Source organism: Bos indicus, chromosome 1, assembly GCF_029378745.1.
Source record: "Bos indicus isolate NIAB-ARS_2022 breed Sahiwal x Tharparkar chromosome 1, NIAB-ARS_B.indTharparkar_mat_pri_1.0, whole genome shotgun sequence".
NCBI lineage: Eukaryota > Metazoa > Chordata > Mammalia > Artiodactyla > Bovidae > Bos > Bos indicus.
Genome location: NC_091760.1, coordinates 44,037,776 through 44,047,431, shown reverse-complemented (window position 1 = coordinate 44,047,431; position 9,656 = coordinate 44,037,776). Strand labels below are relative to the sequence as shown.

General features: G+C 44.3%; 1 pseudogene; it reads left to right on the top strand.

Annotated features, from left to right (window-relative positions):
- The first annotated feature begins 6,614 nt into the window (after nucleotides 1-6,614).
- On the top strand, nucleotides 6,615-8,026 carry LOC109562357 (uncharacterized; annotated as a pseudogene).
- Nucleotides 8,027-9,656: the final 1,630 nt, after the last annotated feature.

Below are 9,656 nucleotides of genomic sequence, written 5' to 3'. Positions count from 1 at the left end.
ACCACAACCATATGTTCCTTCTCTAAGTCTATGAGTCTCTTTCTGTTTTGTAACTAAGTTCATTTGTATCATTTTTTTTCTTAGATTTCACACACGAGGGATGTCATATGATATTTCTCCTTCTCTGTCTGACATACTTCACTAAGTATGACATTGTCTAGGTCTATCTATACTGCTGCAAATGGCATTATTCCATACTTTTTCATGGCTGAGTAATATTCCATTGATTGCACATAAGTGCCACATCTTCTCTATCTATTCTACTGTCAATGGACATGTAAGTTGCTTCCGTGTCAGCTATTGTAAACCTGCTGCAGTGAACACAGGGGTATATGTATCCTTTTGGATCATGTTATTTTCCAGATATATATCCAAGAGTGGGATTACAGAATCATATAGTAACTCTATTTTTAGATTTTTTTAGGAAATGCCATACTATTCTCCATAGTGGCTGCACCCATTTACATCCCTACCAACAGTGTAGGAAGGTTCCCTTCTCTCTGCATCCTCTCCTGAATTTATTGTTTGCAAATTTTTTGATGGTAGCCATTCTGGCTGGTGTGAGGTGGTATTTCATTGTAGTTTTGATTTGCATTTCTCTAATAATTAGTGATGTTGAATGTCTTTCATGCGTGTACTATTTTGACACAGTTTGTTATAAACTGAATGTTTCTGTTAACCTACAAATCATGTTAAAATTCTAACCTCCAAGTGACAGTATTAGATCAAGGCCTTTGGGACGTGATTATACCTAACCACAAGGGTAGAGCCCTGTTGAATGGGATTACTGATTGAAAGAGTAAAAACACTTAAATTTCTTCTCTTTTCTACTGCTGCTGCTGCTAAGTCGCTTCAGTCGTGTCCGACTCTGCGACCCCATAGATGGCAGCCCACCAGGCTCCCCCGTCCCTGGGATTCTCCAGGCAAGAACACTGGAGTGGGTTGCCATTTCCTTCTCCAATGCATGAAAGTGAAAAGTGAAAGTGAAGTCGCTCAGTTGTGTACGATTCTTAGCAACCCCATGGACTGCAGCCCACCAGGCCCCTCCATCCATGGGATTTTCCAAGCAAGAGTACTGGCTGCTGCTGCTGCTGCTGCTAAGTCACTTCAGTCGTGTCCGACTCTGTGCGATCCCATAGATGGAAGCCCACCAGGCTCCCCCGTCCCTGGGATTCTCCAGGCAAGAACACTGGAGTAGGTTGCCATTTCCTTCTCCAATGCATGAGAGTGAAAAGTGAAAGTGAAGTCGCTCAGGTGTACGATTCTTAGCAACGCCATGGACTGCAGCCCACCAGGCCCCTCCATCCACGGAATTTTCCAGGCAAGAGTACTGGAGTGGGGTGCCATTGCCTTCTCCGTCTTTTCTACTACTCACACTAAATGCTTCTGTGACCAGGTGTGTGCAGGTTTTTCCAGCGTCAAGTAATCCTCCAATTCTCTGAAGGTTATTGACTGAGCATCCTACAATTTAACAAAATCTGACACTGCCTGGGGATAGCATCAGATCTCACAGGTTAAGGGCTGAGTCCTGTGAGAGTGACTCCACTTCAGATCTTAACTCAAATCCTAGGTTGTCACTTGTGCTTCTGACCAACCACAAATCAGGGGTTCCCATAACCCCCTCCTCAGGTGCCATTAATTCAGTAGAATGGCTTACAGAAGTCAGGAAAACATTTTACACACTAGATCACTGGTTTATTATAGAAGGATATAGTGCAGGAACAACCAAATGGAAGAGAAACACTGGGCAAGGTGTCAGTATATGGGCAGGGGAGCAAAGCTTCCAAACCTTCCCTGACACCCGTGTTTCAGGCACCTCCCTGTGTTCATCGACCAGGATGCTCTCCAAACCCTGTACTTCAGGGATTTTTGTGGAGGCATCATTGTGTAGGTGTGGTTGATTAAATCATTAACTGTGCCTGTGTCTTCTAGGTCATTCAGCTGTGTCAGACTCTCACGACCCCATGGACTGTAGCCCACCAGGCTTCTCTGTCCATGGGATTCTCCAGGCAAGAATACTGGAGAAAGTTACCATTTCCTACTCCAGGGTATCTTTCCAGCCTAGGGATCAAGCCATTGTCTCCTACATGTCCTGCATTGGCAAGCAGATTCCTTACCACTGAGCCACCTGGGAAGCCTGAATCATTGGCCCACTGGGGATTGATTCACCCTCCAGCGCTTCTTCCCAGAAGGTTGTGGAGTGGGGCTGAAAATATTAACCCTCTAATCATGTGATTGGCTTCCCGGGGAACCAGTCCCCAAACTTAGGGGCTTTCCAAAAGCCACCTCAAGGTATATGCCCAAGAATGGAACCGCTGGGTCACATGGCAGAGGCTTCGCTCGTGGATCAGTCGGTAAAGAATCTGCTTGCAATGCAGGAGACCTGGGTTGGATCCCTGTGTCAGGAGGATCCCTGGAGGAGGAAATGTCTACTTACTCCAGTATTCTTGCCTGGAGAATTCCATGGACACAGTAGCCGGGCAGGCTACAGTCCATGCAGTCACAAAAAGAGTCAGACACGACTGAGTGACTGAGGTAATTCTATCTTCAGTTTTTTAAGGAACCTCCATACAGTTCTCCATAGTGGCTGCACCAATTAGCATTTCCACCAACAGCCAAGAGCTTTCCTTTCCTCCACACCCTCTCTAGCATTTATTGTTTAGATTTTTTTTTTTTTTTTTTTTTTTGATGAAGGCCTTTCTGAAAACCACCTCACTACGGTTGAAAAGGGCTTGTTTTGAATAACAAAAGACACCTTCATTGCTCTATCACTTAGGAAGTTACTAGGGCCCTGGGAGTTCTTTGTCACAAAGATGGAAGAATAAAGACACCTTATTATAACTTGCAATATCACAGTGCTCTTATAAGAAGAGACACAGCTTGCTCTCTGGCTTTCTGCTCTCAGACCTGTGAGAATGCCAGGAGAAAATGGCCAACTGCAAACAGAAAGTGGCCCCTCACCAGACACTGGAACTTCCAGCCTCTAGAACTTAAGAGAAATAGCGTTTTGTTGTTTAAGCCACGCAGTCTATGGAATTCTGTGATAACAGCCTGAACTAAGACACATTCCAAGTTTAATAGACTCAAGATTATCTGCATCATCTTCTCTCCTTCATTTTAATTCTTCAGTTCATTTTCTCATTCACCAAATGATAGTTATTTTCCACAAGGTTCAATCTCCAGAATCTTCTTTTTTAAATTAGTGAACATATGCATTTATTCATTTTTGGCTGTGCGGGTCTTCTTTGCTGCACGTGGGCTTTCCCTAGTTGCGGAGAGTCGGGGCTACTCTTCGTTGTGGTGTGCAGGCCTCTCATTGAGGTAGTTTCTCTTATTGTGAAACACGGGCTCTAGGGTGTGAGGACTCAGTAGTTGTGGCACACAGGCTTCATTGCCACATGGCAAGTAGAATCTTCCTGGACCAGGGGTTGAAATGTGTTGAATGTGTCCCCTGCATTGGCAGGCAGATTCTTAACCACTGGACCACAAGGGAAGTCCTCCTTCTCTAGAATCTTCTTTGATTCCTCTCCTTCACTCTCCATGTAAAATGACTCTTCAAACATAGTGTTTTCTTCCTATTAAAGTTCCTAGTGCTGTGCTAGTGTTCAGTCACTAAGTCACATCTGACTCTTTGCATCCTCATGGACTGCAGCATGCTGGCCTTTCCTGTCCTTCACTGTCTCCCTGAGTTTGCTCAAACTTATGTCCATTGAGTCAATGATGCCATCCAACCATCTCATCCTCTGTTGCCCCCTTCCCCTCTTGACCTCAGTCTTTCTCAGTATCAGGGTCTTTTCCAATGAGTTGGCTCTTCCCATCAGGCAGCCAAAGTATTGGAGCTTCAGCTTCAGCACCAGTCCTTCCAATGAATATTCAGGGTTGATTGCCTTTAGGATTGACCTGTTTGATAACCTTTCTGTCCAAGGGACTCTCAAAAGTCTTCTCCAGCACCACAGTTCGAAAGCATCAGTTCTTCGGCACTCTGCCTTCTCTATGATCCATCTCTCACATCCATACATGACTACTGGAAAAACTATAACTTTGACTGTATGGACCTTTGTTGGCAAAGTGATGTCTCCGCTTTTTAATACACTGCCTAGGTTTGTTGTAGCTTTTCTTCCTGGAGCAAGCATCTTAATTTTGTGGCTGCAGTCACCATCCACAGTGATTTTGGAGCCCAAGAAAATGAAATCTGACACCATTTCTACTTTTTCCCCATCTGTTTGCCATGAAGTGGTGGAACCAGATGCCATGATCTTTGCTTTTTGAATGCTGAGTTTTAAGCCAGCTTTTTCACTCTCCTCTTTCACCTTCAACATGAGGCTCTTTAGTGCCTCTTCACTCTGTCGTTAAAGTGGTATCATCTTAGGTTCTTGATATTTCTGCCAGGAGTCTTTGGTTCCAGCTTGTAAGTCATCCAGCCCAGCATTTTGTATGATATAGTCTGCATATAAGTTAAATAAGCAGAGTGATAATATACAACCTTGACATACTCCTTTCCCAATTTTGAAACTAGTGCTATATAACAAGTTAACTTAAAAATTAGTGGTATAAAAACAACAACTATTTTCTTCTGCTCACAGTTATATGGGGTAGGAATTCATAAATGGCTTAGCTAGGTGTTTCTTAGTTGGGGTTCCTTAGATAGTTGCAACCAGACCTTAGCTGATGCCAGTTATCTGAAGGGCTAGCTGAACTGGAAGTTCATGACTGCTCACTCACAGAGCTGGCAGTTGATGGTGGCCATCTACAGAGCACCTGAATGTGTCCTCTCCAGCAAGGTAGACTCAGGGCAGTCAGACTTCCTTCCAGAGAGCTGGTTTCCTCCTGAGCCAGCATCTCAGAAGCAGTAAGCAAAAGCCATATAGCGTTTTCTAGCCTAGTTAAAATCTTTCGCTGGTTGGTAAACATTAGGACACCACTGACTTAGCGCTTCTTTCTTTACTTTCTGTGTCTGTGTACACGTGAGAAGTGTTTTGAAAAAACATAAAGTATTCTAATTTAGTTAACCAAATCCTGCTTTTTGAAGGTACATTTTTTTCCAGTGTTTCATATGTTAAATAAACAAATTAGCATATATTATTTGATAAATAATTTACAACCACAAAAATCCATATTTTCAAAGAATGTTTTGAACGAGGAGCTGGACTCCATCTTAGGCCAGGCTGCAAACATTAGGCCACACACATGGTCACCCTCCCAATGGACTCTGAACTTCGTGCCCGGTGTCTATAGAAGTGGAATACCAATGGGAAACCAGACCTCCCCCCTCCCCCCTACCAGATAAAAGAGCCTCAGGACTTGGACTTGGACTCTCCGTTGCCTAAAAGAATATGCTAATTATCTCTGTAACAAAACAAAGTCGTTAAGTTCCATTATGTTTATCAGGATATGACCACAGGCCTATTGATAAATATCCACTGTTTATCTAGCCTTGTGATACATGAATCATGGGTTAACTTTGATCGTATCTCTCTTTTACCTTATACAAACTAGTTTCAAGGAATTTGGGGAGGTGGGTTTAAGCAAGTACACTTAGGGTATATAAGGTTTTCACAAAAACTGGTCAGGGTCCTTGGCTAAGAGGAGACTCTGCCTTGGGCCCGCAGGTGTAATAAACTGCACTCCACTATCTGCATTGTCCTTCTGAGTGAGTCTGTTTCCTGCAACGCGTGGCTACACCATTTGGTGCATTGGCCGGGAAACTCCTCACTTTGAGGAGACAAGTCCCCTTTGGGACTACTCTGAGGCCTTGTGGCTTGAATCTTCTAGAGGGGGGATGGTGCCTCACCCTTCTGAAAGGATTCTGCTTCTCAACGCCCAGACCTTTCACATTAGCAGGTAGTGGACGGCAGCAGGGGAACTGAGCTCTCAGGTGAGGAGGAACCCACCCAGCAGGGTGGAAGAGGGGCCTGATCAGCCCCCTGGGAGGGACTAGAAGGGGCACGGACCCACAGGAGCCTGGAATAGGCAGGTGGCAATTGCTTGGTACACAGGTTGACAAGCGTGCTAGGGTTTAGGAAGGAAATTTGTGAAGGTCATTTAGGAGGTGTGTCCATGCCCTCTCGAGGAAAATTATTACCAAGCGATCACCAGGGGATTTTAGGATAGGCAGCGGGCGGCAATTGCTTGGTACACAGGTCAACGAGCATGCTAGGGTTTAGGAAGGAAATTTGTGAAGGTCATTTAGGAGGTGTGTCCACGCAGTCTCAGGGAAAATTATTACCAGCGATTGCCAGGGGATTTTTAGGATAGGAAACTGGTCCTTGTATGCTCGTATTCTGCCCTCCCCCAGGAGGTGTCCCGTCTGCTGTGAAATTCTTGATCCCCTCGGAATTGTTAGGCTAGAAGGAGGGGGATACATAAGTGAGTATGAATTGGCTTTTCCGGAGATGGCCTGGGACATGGGATATTTAACCCATCTGTGTTTTCATCAGCACCTGATCAAGCCCACCAAGGCAGAGAGGACTTTAATGGAGAAACAGTCTTGGACCACATGGTGTTCTGGTTCGGCTGTGCTGACCAGCAGGTGAAGACATGCTGATCCCCCTTCTCCCTCTGGGATCTGGCAGGATTTGGATGGGGATGACGTGACCCCTTCCCCATACTGGATAATGACGTGCCTGTCTCCCAGTGCTCCACCAGGACTGGAGGCCGCCTTAATGCCCAATCCAGCGCCAGGTGAAGTTCCTGCAGCAGCCACTGCTCTTCCACCAGCTCTCCCGGAGTTTGTAGAGCTGCAGTCTTGGCAGGCTCCGATCCCAGTGACAGAAGCTTCTGGCCAACACTTCCAGGATCTGGCTCCACCTGAATTGCCCAAGCTATATCCGCCTCTTCCATTAAAGTTGCAGGTATTGTCCCTTGGATTCATCATACAGGGTGAAGAGAGCATACCACACAGACACAAAAAACGCTGAGTGGACTGCACAGAGGGACCCCGCTGACCCTCCAGAGACTAAGACCATCCTTAAGAAGAAGGGAAAGAAGATCCTGGACGAGCCCCTTCAGGATGAAGCCGCATAATCAACTCCTGCTGCTTGGGCTCATCAACGTGATTTTGAATTTAACTTCCGTTTCAACTCAGGACAATGTTTGCATCTCATGGGCACATTCCTACGCAGACTTCCACAGCACTTCCAACTGCTGGGTATGTGGGCCTATGCCTCTATCAGTGACGGATGGACTTCCTTGGTGGTGTCACTGCTCTGCCAAGGACATATTAAACCACTCTGCTCTTTTCTGGGATGACGAAAAGAGACTTTCTCTCTCTTGTCAATCATAAACTCTCCTTGCTCTCTTGGTATAAGACCTACAGTCAATAGACTCAGGTCATGGGGTTACATTTAATATAAATGCCAGTGTAACAAAAGCCTACCTACAACAAGCCCCGGTAAATCTACCTTATTTACATGCTAGGTAGACAAGATCTGTGTTTCAATGGTATGCGTATATTGCTGCCTTATTCGTACCCTCTATAGGGACAACAGATTTTATGATTAAAGTAGAGGCCTTGACTAATTTCACAAAACAGGCCCTGCTAGATAGAACAAAAGCCATCCAAGCCTTAAATGAAGAGCAAATCCAAATGAGAAAAGCGGTAAGTCATAATAGAATGGCTTTGGACATACTCACAGATGCTCAAGCAGGGACCTGTGCTATAATTAAGGTTGAATGTTGTGTATACATTCCTGACTTATCTAGCAATGTATCGACTGTTTTAGATGACAGAAAAACCAGGTAAGAGCAATGTCAAATGAAAACATTCCTTTCTGGACTTCGGTCCTATCTTGGATGAAGGGCCATTGGAGGAAAACTATATTTACCACTGTTATAGTTGCCTTGATAGTGCTGCTTTGTAGACCCTGAATTTTACAATGTATTATGATACAATGTATCAACAATGAAGGTTGATGTCATTCTCCCAAATTGGTGTTCAGAGAGCCAGGGTGCAATATATCCCTATGAATGATGCTCATAATATGAGTTAAGAGCATCAAGAGTGGGGAATGAAGGAGAAAACAGACAGAGCTGGACTCCATCTTAGGCCAGCCTGTGAACGTTAGGCTGCACACATCGTCACCCTCCCAATGGACTCTGAACTTTATGCCCGGTGTCTATAGAAGTGGGATACCAATGGAAAACCAGACCCCCCGGATAAAAGAGCCTCAGGACTTGTACTTGGACTCTCCATTGCCTAAAAGAATATGCTAATTATCTCTGTAACAGAACGAAGTTGTAAATTCCATTATGTTTATCAGGATATGACCACAGGCCTATTGATAAATCAATTCAGTTCAGTTCAGTCACTCAGTCATGTCTGACTCTTTGCGACGCCATGAATCGCAGCATGCCAGGTATCCCTGTCCATCACCAACTCCCGGAGTTCACTCAGACTCATGTCCATCGAGTCAGTGATGCCATCCAGCCATCTCATCCTCTGTCGTCCCCTTCTCTTCTTGCCTCCAATCCCTCCCAGCATCAGAGTCTTTTCCAATGAGTCAACTCTTCGCATGAGGTGGCCAAAGTACTGGAGTTTCAGCTTCAGCATCATTCCCTCCAAAGAAATCCCAGGGCTTATCTCCTTCAGAATGGACTGGTTGGATCTCCTTGCAGTCCAAGAGACTCTCAAGAGTCTTCTCCAACACCACAGTTCAAAAGCATCAATTCTTCGGCGCTCAGCTTTCTTCACAGTCCAACTCTCACATCCATACATGACCACTGGAAAAACCATAGCCTTGACTAGATGGACTTTTGTTGGCAAAGTAATGTCTCTGCTTTTCAATATGCTATCTAGGTTGGTCATGACTTTTCTTCCAAGGAGTAAGCGTCTTTTAATTTCATGGCTGCAGTCACCATCTGCAGTGATTTTGGAGCCCCAAAAAATAAAGTCTGACACTGTTTCCACTGTTTCCCCATCTATTTGCCATGAAGTGATGGAACCAGATGCCATGATCTTCGTTTTCTGAATGTTGAGCTTTAAGCCAACTTTTTCACTCTCCTCTTTCATTTTCTTCAAGAGGCTTTTTAGTTCCTCTTCACTTAAATATACACTGTTTATCTAGTCTTGTGACACATGAATAATGGGTTAACTTTGATTGTATCTCTCTTTTACCTTGTCCAGACTAGTTTCAAGGAATCTGGGGAGGTGGGTTTGAGCAAGTACACTCAGGGTATATGGTTTTCACAAAAACTGGTCGGGGTTCTTGGCTAAGAGGAGACTCTGCCTTGGGCCCACTGGTGTAATAAACTGCACTCCACCATCTGCATTGTCCTTCTGAGTGAGTTTGTTTCCCAGAAACAAACTGTGTGGCTACAACAGTTTTATATAATGAGTATTAACCATGATATATCATTAACAAAAATTGTTATCATATAATAAAACATGATCACAATTTTGTGGGAAAAAAGAAAACCATAAAATGTTTCACAAAATTAAGAACATCTTAAAAATGATGATTATAGAAAAAAAAAATAGGCCTTATATCTGTGACAGGGTAGCTTACTGAGATCTCAGTTTGTTTTAGTCTTGAATTTTTCCTTTGTTTCTATTAAAGTAGCTCCTGTATCTGGTCCTTTAATTCAGGGACATTATGAGACCAAAGTGAAATTTCCTGATAATTTGCCTCCTGTCTTTCATTTTCAAAAGCCCAAAATTT